The sequence below is a fragment of the Stomoxys calcitrans genome, chromosome 2 (genome assembly GCF_963082655.1).
Source record: "Stomoxys calcitrans chromosome 2, idStoCalc2.1, whole genome shotgun sequence".
NCBI lineage: Eukaryota > Metazoa > Arthropoda > Insecta > Diptera > Muscidae > Stomoxys > Stomoxys calcitrans.
In genome coordinates this window covers 126,166,858-126,177,278 of record NC_081553.1, presented here as the reverse complement: position 1 = coordinate 126,177,278, position 10,421 = coordinate 126,166,858, and positions in this window count along the sequence as shown.

The following is a 10,421-nucleotide window of genomic DNA, read 5'->3' as shown; positions in this document are numbered from 1 at the left end:
TATTTAAAAAAGATTTTAAGGGATTTGTAAGATATTATTTACATATTTTTATGCCTACCAAAATTGGAAGCGGGTGTTCCACTTTTATTATTTCTAGCATTATGTTGGCATAAAGTCGATGAATCAATTTCGGATTATATTTTTATTTTTCATATTCATGAAATTCAAAGACGATATCCGTGTGTTTGCTTCACTGTGTTTTGTAATAACGCTGAAATTCTTTAAAACTTGCGAAAACTTGGTATAGAAATTTACCTACACAATTGGAGATCCATTTTCAAGTATGGATCGATTCAGGCTCATATTTTCAGCCGATCTACACATGTCAGTTCCTCGAGTTCTAAAATTCTGAAGCCCGAACATAGCATGATCTCAACCCCAAATGTCTGTGCATATTTTCAAGATGATCGTATGGATTAGGATGTCCATCTGTCTGTTGAAATCACGCTACAGTCTTCAAAAATAGAGATATTGAGCTGAAATTGTGCACAGATCGGACTGATATAGCCCACATATAGACCGATACGCCTAGTTAAGGTCTTAGGCATATAAAAGCCACATTTATTATCCGATTTTGCTGAAATTTGGAACAGTGAGTTGTGTTAGACCACTCGACATCGATCGGTCCAGATTTGGATATAGGTGCCATATAGATCGATCTCTCAATTTGAGGTCCTGGGCTCATAATGGGCGCATTTATTTTCCGATTTTGCTGAAGTTTGGGACAGTGAGTTGTTTTTGATCACTCGGTAGCCTTTTTTCAATTTGGCTTAGATCGGTCCAATTTGGGATATAGCAGCCATATAGACCGATCTCTCGATTTAAGGTTTTGGGCCAATAAAAGGCAAACTTATTGTACGATGTCGGCGAAATTTGGAAAAGTGAGTTGTGTTAGGCCCTTTGGCATCTTTCTTTAATTTGGCCCAGATCAGTCCAGATTTGAATGTAGCTGCCATTTAGACCGATCCCTCGATTTAAAGTCTTGGCCCCATGAAAGATGCATTTATTATCCGATATCGCTGAAATTTGACACAGTGACTTCTGTTAGGCTTATTGACATTCGTATGGTATATGCTTCAGATCGCGTCGTTTATAGTTCAAAAAGACCAATATTTTGCTCTACAAAAATGAACAATGGGTTGTTTGTTTTCGATTCTATATTACAATGTTACAAGTAACAGATAGTGTGTTTCAGTCTCTTTTGACCGCAAGTCCACATCTAACTTGATGCCATGTACCATGGCAACTTTGGTATAGTGCGCCAACCTTTGGTGTGACGCGTCCTCGGATGCATTCCACTTCCTGTAAGGCGGTAATATCTGCCTTGTACTTTCCCAATATATTCACCAGTGCTTATCAACATTAGGTAAGTCTATTTTTATACCCATCAGCATAGGAGGGGGTATACTAACCTTGTCATTAAGTTTGAAACATTGATCTAGGACCCCATAAAGTATATATATTCTTGATCGTCTCGATATTCTGGGTCGATCCAGCAATATCCGTCCGTCCGTCTGCCGAAATCACGATAGCGGTCAAACACGTAAAGCTAGACGCTTGAAATTTTGCACAGATACTTGATGTTGCTGTCGGTCGATGGGAATTGCAAATGGGCAATATCAGTTCAGATTTGGATATAGCTCCCCTATAAACCGATCTCGCGATTTGACTTCTTGAGCTCTTGGAAGCCGCAATTTTGGTCCGATTTGACAGAAATTTTGAACATAGTGTTCTATTAAGACTTCAAACAGTTGTGCCAAGCACGGCCGAAATCGGTCAAAAACCTGAAGTAGCTCCCATAAATCCCGATCTTCCCATTTGACTTTTTTAGCCCCTCGAAGCTGCAATTGTCATCCGATTTGACTGAAATTATAGTCTCATACACATAGTCTTTTGTTATGACTTCCAATAATTGTGCCAGATACGATCCAAAACGGTCTATAAGCTGATAAGCTCCCCTAAAAACCGATCTCCCGATTTGACTTCTTGAGCCATATATTATACCCTCCACCATAGGATGGGGTATACTAATTTCGTCATTCTGTTTGTAACACCTCGAAATATGTGTCTTAGACCCCATAAAGTAAAGGGTGATTTTTTTGAGGTTAGGATTTTCATGCATTAGTATTTGACAGATCACGTGGGATTTCAGACATGGTGTCAAAGAGAAAGATGCTCAGTATGCTTTGACATTTCATCATGAATAGACTTACTAACGAGCAACGCTTGCAAATCATTGAATTTTATTACCAAAATCAGTGTTCGGTTCGAAATTTTGACAAATTTTGTTCAGCGATGAGGCTCATTTCTGGTTGAAAGGCTACGTAAATAAGCAAAATTGCCGCATTTGGAGTGAAGAGCAACCAGAAGCCGTTCAAGAACTGCCCATGCATCCCGAAAAATGCACTGTTTGGTGTGGTTTGTACGCTGGTGGAATCATTGGACCGTATTTTTTCAAAGATGCTGTTGGACGCAACGTTACGGTGAATGAACACATTTCGAACCGAACACTGATTTTGGTAATAAAATTCAATGATTTGCAAGCGTTGCTCGTTAGTAAGTCTATTCATGATGAAATGTCAAAGCATACTGAGCATCTTTCTCTTTGACACCATGTCTGAAATCCCACGTGATCTGTCAAATACTAATGCATGAAAATCCTAACCTCAAAAAAATCACCCTTTATATATACTCTGGATCGTCATGTCATTTTAAGTCAATCTAGCCATGTCCGTCCGTCTATCCGTCCGTCCGTCTGTCCGTCCGTCCGTCCGTCTGCCTGTCGAAAGTACGCTAACTTTCGAAGGAGTAAAGCCAGCCGCTTGAAATTTTGCACAAATACTTTTTATTAGTGTAGGTCGGTTGGTATTGTAAATGAGCCAAATCGGTCCATGTTTTGATATAGCTGCCATATAAACCGATCTTGGGTCTTGACTTCTTGAGCCTTTAGAGGGCGCAATTCTTATCCGATTTTATTGAAATTTTGCACGTAGTGTTTTAGTATCACTTCCAATAACTACACTTAGTATGGTCTACATCGGTGCATGTTTTGATATAGCTGCCATATAAACCGATCTTGGGTCTTGAATTCTTGAGCCTCTAGAGTGCGCAATTCTCGTCCGATTTAAGTGAAAATTTGCACGTGGTATATTGGTATCACTTTCAACAACTGTACTAAGTATGAATCAAATCTTGACTTCTTGAGACACTAGAGGGCGGAATTCTTATCCCATTTGGATGAAACTTTTGCATAAGTTGTTTTATTATGACTACCAACAACTGTGCTGAATATGGTTGAAATCGCTCCATAACCTGATTTAGCTGTCATATAAACATATCTGGGATCTTGACTTCTTGAGCGTTTAGAGGGCGCAATTCCTATCCGGTTTGGCTGAAATTTTGAACGACGTGCTACGTTATGATTTCCAACAACTGTGCCAAATATAGTTCAAATCGATCTATAGCCTGATGTAGCTGCCATTTAAACCGATCTGGGATCTTGACTTCTTGAACCTCCAGAGTGCGTAACTATTATCCGATTTGGTTGAAATTTTCTACAACGGCTTCTCCCATGACCTTCAACATGCATGTTAAATATGGTCCGAATCGTTCTATATACTGATATAGCTCCTAAATAAACGGATCTCCCTATTTTACTTCTTGAGCCTCTAAAGGGTGCAATTCTTACTCGAATTGCTTGAAATTTTGTACAATGACTTCTACAATGGTCTCCAATATTCAATTCAATTATGGCGCGAATCGGACAATAACTCCAATAGCATAATAATTCTTTACTTTTATCCCTTCTTTGCCTAAAAAGAGATAACGGGAAAAGAACTCGACATATGCACTCTATGGTAAAGGGATTATAAGATTCGGCCCGGCCGAAATTAGCACGCTTTTTAGAAATATTGCAATAATGCGGTCAGTTTGGCACATAACACTCTCTTATGGTTGTGGACACTTCCAGTCAACTATTTAATTAAAAGCTCAATAATTAATTATTGAGCTTTTAATTAAATAGTTAATAGAGTTATCCCCCGACTTTCGTTTAAAGATTAGCCCAAAATTTTATGCGGAGTACTTATCTTTCATCTGAACAACTCAACCGAATTTCATCAAAATCGATTCAGAATTTTATATAGCGTCCATTTAATGATATCGGTCAATTAACATTGGTGTAGGGTATTATAAAGTTGGCACCGCCCGACTTTTGGTTAACCTTACTTGTTTCAATTTGTGATAATGCAAAACAAACTGATCAAAGGCTGGGGTGTATGCCCTCATTCCATTCTTCCACCTAACATAATCCTGGTTAAGATTACAATATGTGCTACTGTGCACAATATTTAAGAAAACTCCTTTCCAGTGTGTAAAAGATTTCAGTGTTCACGCCATATTCTCTTCCACATTTGTATGCAATTCAGGGTAGTGTATGAATTTCCTTACCCCTTCAACAGGAAATCCAAAAATAATTCAATGCAGAAGAATCTTATTTTTGTACCCTCCACCGTAGGATGGGGGTATACTAATTTCGTCATTACATTTGCCACACCTCAAAATGTTTGTCTAAGAACCTACAAAGAAAATATATGCTTGATCGTCATGACATTTAAGTTAATCTAGCCATGTCCGTCCGTCCGTCAAATAAATTTAAACTTTTGAAGTTGTAAAGCTAGGCGCACGAAATTTTGCACCAATTCTTCTTAGGAAGGTCAGTGTGTAGGTCAAATGGAATTGTAAATAGGCCAAATCGATCAACGTTTACATACAGCCCCCGTGTAAACCGATTTCCTGAAATTGCTTCTTGAACCTCGAAAGAGAGAAATTTGTAACGATTTGCATGAAATTTTACGCAATAACTTTTTCTGTGAATTCCAACAGATGTACCATAGTATGGTTCGAATCGGCCCATTTCCCGTCTTTACTGTCCAATTCTTATCCAAATTGGCTGAAATTTCGAACAATGATTTCTGGTATAAACTCCAATGAATATACCAGATGTGGCCTAAATCGGTCAATAAGCTGATGTAGGTTCTATATAAACCGATCTCTCGATTTGACATCTTGGGCACCTACAGAAACCATTTCTTATTCAAGCATATAAAAAAATCCATGGAAATTTCTTGTTATGACCTGCCATTATGCATTTTTAGATTCTGCCTGTAAAGAGAGACCGTGCAAGGAACTTGACAAAAACGATGTATGCTGGAGGGTATATAAGATTCAGTCTAGCTGAACTTAGCACGTTTTTCTTACCAGCATCACTGGCATTGGCTTAATTTAAGAAGCGGTCAGTTCCAGCAGTGTAGCCCCTTTCTGTACCGCCAACAATATATTACAATTGAAATGTACAATCTGATTGTTGTTTAAGTTGAAAATTTATGTTTGTGTTGTTGGCCGAGAACAACAAGAAGAACAAGAACTTCGCATAAAGTTATCAAATAGAGAAAAGGGGTTGGCTAAAGTGTGGTTGTGATATCTGCCATGTCTGTTTGGTTGGGATTGCAAGTCTCGATGGTTGGGCCGCATACAGAATGAGAAGCACTTCATGCCCTTCGCAGCCACATCTTGTTGGAGATGGCTTGACTTAAACATACATACTCGTATTCTCTCCTATTTGATGGTTCTCTTTATTGTTTTGGTCAGTAAATAGGAAATTGCTGCTGAGATGATAGCGTGGTTATTCTGGTTGTGCTGTTACATCCTCATGCACTCAAGCATTGCAATCTGCCAAGGATGTTGCATGAATGAGTGCATGAAATAAATGTGGTCAATATGGTTGACAAATTATTAAATTTTTGATATGCCACAGTGCAGCAATAACATAATATGGATACGAGTATATGAGCATCGGCATTGTTCAGCTCAAGTTGCATTATATGTTGGGAAATATGTAAGTCAATGAGCACTATTCATATGGAAGTCCACATTTTTGTGCTTTAAAATGTGTTATTCAAAGGCCACCACATGGCCGCCTATGAATCTGGACACCAGTATTCGAATTCTTTCAAGTTCATCTGGGCCGAATCTTATATACCCTCCACCATGGATCGCATGGGATAAATAGTTTGAATGACTTTTCCAAATATATAGGAGCTTTATCAAGTTATGGACCGATATGGACGGTACTACTCCAGGATGTAAGTAGTCATACAAAATAGCACATTTAAAATTTTAGCCAAATCGGATAATTACGGCGTCGTTTGGAATATCAAGAAGTCAAATCGGACGGAGCTACATCAAAACATGAACCGATTTGGCCCATTTACAATCGCAACCTACCTAAAATAATCGACCTACACTAATAACAAGCGCCTAACTTCACTTCAAGCGCCAAACTTCACTCGTTCAAAATTTAGCGTGCTTTCGACAGACAGACGGACAGCTGTTTGTTTGTTGCGTATAGACTCAAAAACGGCTGAACCGATTACCTTGAAATTTTCACATATTATGTAGGTTGGTCTGGAAGGAAACATAGGCTATATAATTTTTTGATATTGGGAGGGGGTGGACCCTCCCCTTACCCCAAAAGTACTACCCAAAAATAAAAGTGGAACCGATGGGGACAATATGGGATTCAAATGAAAGGTATTCAGGTGTAGAGAACAATTTTCATATCGAAAATTCGGTCCAAGTAACTGGGGGGCCGCCCCAGCTCCAAAACCGCTTAAAATAGGTTTATTGGACGATCATGACAATATGGGATTCAAATGAAAGGCATTCGGGAGTAAAATACGAATATGGTCAGGAAGTAGGAATAGGCATTATAATTTGTTGATAACGGAAGGGCGCGGACCCTCCACCGTTACCCAAAAACACCACCCAAAATCAAAAGTGGTCCGATAAGGACAATATGGGTATTATATGAAATGCGGAAGTAGATAACGAGTCTGACATACAAATTCATGTCAAACTGGGCACATTAGTCAATCACGGATATATGGGTCTAGGTTTGTTTATTCCGTATAAACTGAAAAACTGCAAAACCGATTTTCTCAAAATGTTTGCATATTGGGTAGGTTGGTCTGGAAGGAAACATAGGCTATATAATTTTTCGGTATCAGAAGGGGGACGGACCCTCCCGCTAATGTCAAAAACACAAGCCAAAATCAAAGTGGACCGATCTGGACAATATAGGTATCAAATAAGAGGTATTTGAGAGTAGAACACGAATCTTGAGTCTAAGTATCCATGAGGCCGCCCCACTCCCAAAATTCCCCCAAACAGACGTATAAGATGTTCATTTCAATATGGAGCTCAAGTGAAAGGTATTCGGGAGTAGATTTTGAACCTGGCATTCAAAATCAGATCGAAGTATAGGGGCTCACGCCATCCCTAAAAAACGCATTAGACCCATTATGACTATATGATACTTGGCTGAACCAATTTTCTTAAAATTTTCATAGATTGTGTACGTTTGTCTGGAAGTAAACATAGACTATATAACTTTTAGATATCGGGTGGAGGCGACCCTCCCCCTTACCACAAAAACGCCACCCATGTGGTCCGATGGATACAATAAGGGTATCAAATGAAAGGTATTGGAGGCCAGAAAATGAATTTGGTATTAAAATTTGGATCCAAGTACCCAGCGGGGCCCCCCAACCCCAAAACTCCTCTAAACAGATATATTCAAAGTTCGTGTCAATATGGGACTCAAATGAAAAGTATTAGACAGTAAATTACAAATATCGCATTAAACATTAGGTCCAAGTAAAGGGAGGTCGCCCACCCCCAATGGGCATTTTAGCCGACCATGGCTATATGGGACTCAAATGAAAGGTATTTGGGAGTAGATTTCGAATATGACATTAAAATTTGTGTTCAAGTCTATATGGCGCTTTTCCTGCTAGAGATACGTCAAATGGGTTATTTCACCCATAATGACAATATAGGACTCAAATAAAAGGTATTTGAGAGTAGAAAACGAATTTGATATCCAATTTTTGAGCCAAGTGTTTTGGGGTACGCCCTAAAGCACCCCCTAAACTGAACTTCATTTCCGTTGGGAATAAATAACGAATTTGATATCTCTTTTCAGTGCAAAGTGCCGGTAGTCGCTCCAGCCACAAAACGCCCACCAAACAGTTCATATTTACCGGCCCTGGCAATATGGGGCTCGAATTAAAGGGATTTGGAAGTGCAGTACGAAATTGATCTCCATATTTGAGTGAAAATGTGTGAGGTGCCATGAGAACATTACCCTAAGGAAGCACATTACCACCAGGAATTGAGAAGGAGCAAATTCTCCACATCAATGTGTGCTTTCCGATTCAAGTTTAAACTCAATGATAAGGGACTTATTTTAATAGACGAGTCCGAACGGCGTCCCGCAGTGCCACACCTCTTTCGGGTAAATTTTTTTAATTGACCATGCAAGGCATTGTACCTCGCAAATGTCGCCAACATTAAAAGGGGATAAACACCGCTTTGTCCGATGTTCTCGCCAGGATTCGAACGCGTTCAGCGTCATAGGCTACAATGGCTCGAATTCGATACTCATATTCAGGGCGAAGTGTCCCCACCCTAAAATGATATTAGAGAGTTAAAGAAGGCGCAGCGGAGTGGGCCCGGTTCGGCTAGTAAAACATATATATATGTTCTTGATTAGCTTAAAAATCTTAGACGATCTAACAATGTCCGTCCGTCTGTCTGTTGAAATCACGCTACAGTCTTTAAAAATAGAGATATTGAGCAGAAACTTTGCACATATTCTTTTCTTGTCCATAAGCAGGTTAAGATCGATAAGATGGGCTATATCGAGCCATATCTTCATATAGCCCTCGTATAGACCGATCCACCGATTAAGGGTCTTAGGCCAATAAAAGCCACATTTATTATCCGATTTTGCTGAAATTTGGGAGAGTGAGTTGGGTTAGGCTCTTCGACATCCTTTTCTAATTTTCCCTATATCGGTCCAGATTTGGATATAGCTGCCATATAGACCGATCCTCCTATTTGGGGTCTTAGGCAAATAAAAGCCACATTTAATCGACCAATCTCTCGATTTAAGGTTTTGGGCCCATAAAAGACTTATTTATTGTCCGATCTCGCGGAAATTTAAGACAGTGAGTTAAGTTAAGCCTCTCGTCATATTTCTGCAATTTGGTTCAGATGGGTCCAGATTTGGATATAGCTGCCAAATGGACCGATCTCTCGAATTAAAGTTTTGGGCCAAAAAAAGCGCAATTTATTGTCCGATGTCGCCAAAATTTGGGACAGTGAGTTGTGTTAGGCTCTTCGACATGTTTCTCCAACTTGGTCGTATATGGTTCATGTCGGTTTATTTCAAGATAAAGCTACTAACCATTCAAACTAGCTCTATTTACCAAAATAATTCTGCACTTTGTCTCAAAACTGATGTCGTTCGTTCTGAGTTAGATAAAATGCTGACTTTCTGAAAGGTGTGGTTCCCAATTTTCTTCATTTTGGTTATCTGTTCAGGTGTACAAGGCGTTGCGGGAGATAATACCATCCATTTTGTCTTATCTCCATTTACTGCCAGACCAATTCTCACTGATTTTCTTTCGATACTTTCAAAGGCTGCAGTTACAACTTCCGTTGAACGCGTGTCCATTCACATCTTCATTTGAAGACATCCAGTCATATCTTCATTTGAATCCCATGGCAGCCGGTTGCATGTACCGGATTTATCTGATGAAGACCTTCACCGGCAAGGGCTGACGCCTCAGTGTACAACATACTTCTACAACAACAAAAAGAACATCTGCATCTCGTATAATTTTCTCCAGCAGGATATTAAGTTGATCACACTTATCTCAAACCTCGTTTGGCATTGAATGGTTCGGAGAGATTCTTTCTTATTCTTACTGAGGAAAGCGTATCGTAAAGTGTCATCCTGCAGTGTCTTATAAACTCAGACATGGCTGGAAATGCCTATGAATGTATAGGGCTGTGGAAAGCAGCTTTGCAGTAAACAAAGGGCTGGTAAGAGTTGACCTGTCTTTCTCCGAATATCGAGTCTATGGTGGATTTACCAGATTTACCAATTATTTAATTTTAATACCCACAACCGAAGGATGGGCTATATTCATTTTGTCATTCCGTTTGCAACACATCGAAATGTCCATTTGCGACCCTATAAAGTATATATATTCCTTTTCAGCGTAAAAATCTAAGACGATCTAGACTTGTCCGTCCGTCTGTCCGTCTCTTTGAAAATAGAGATGATGAGCTGAAATTTTGCACAAGTTCTTTTTTTGTCCATAAGCAGGTGAAGTTCGAAGATGGGCAATATCGGACTATATCTTCATATAGCCCCCATATAAACCGATCCGCCGATTTAGGGTCTTAGGCCCATAAAAGCCACATTTAATATCCAATTTTGATGAAATTAGGAACAGTGAGTTGTGTTAGGCCCCTCGACATCCTCCGTCAATTTGGTTCAGATCGGTCCT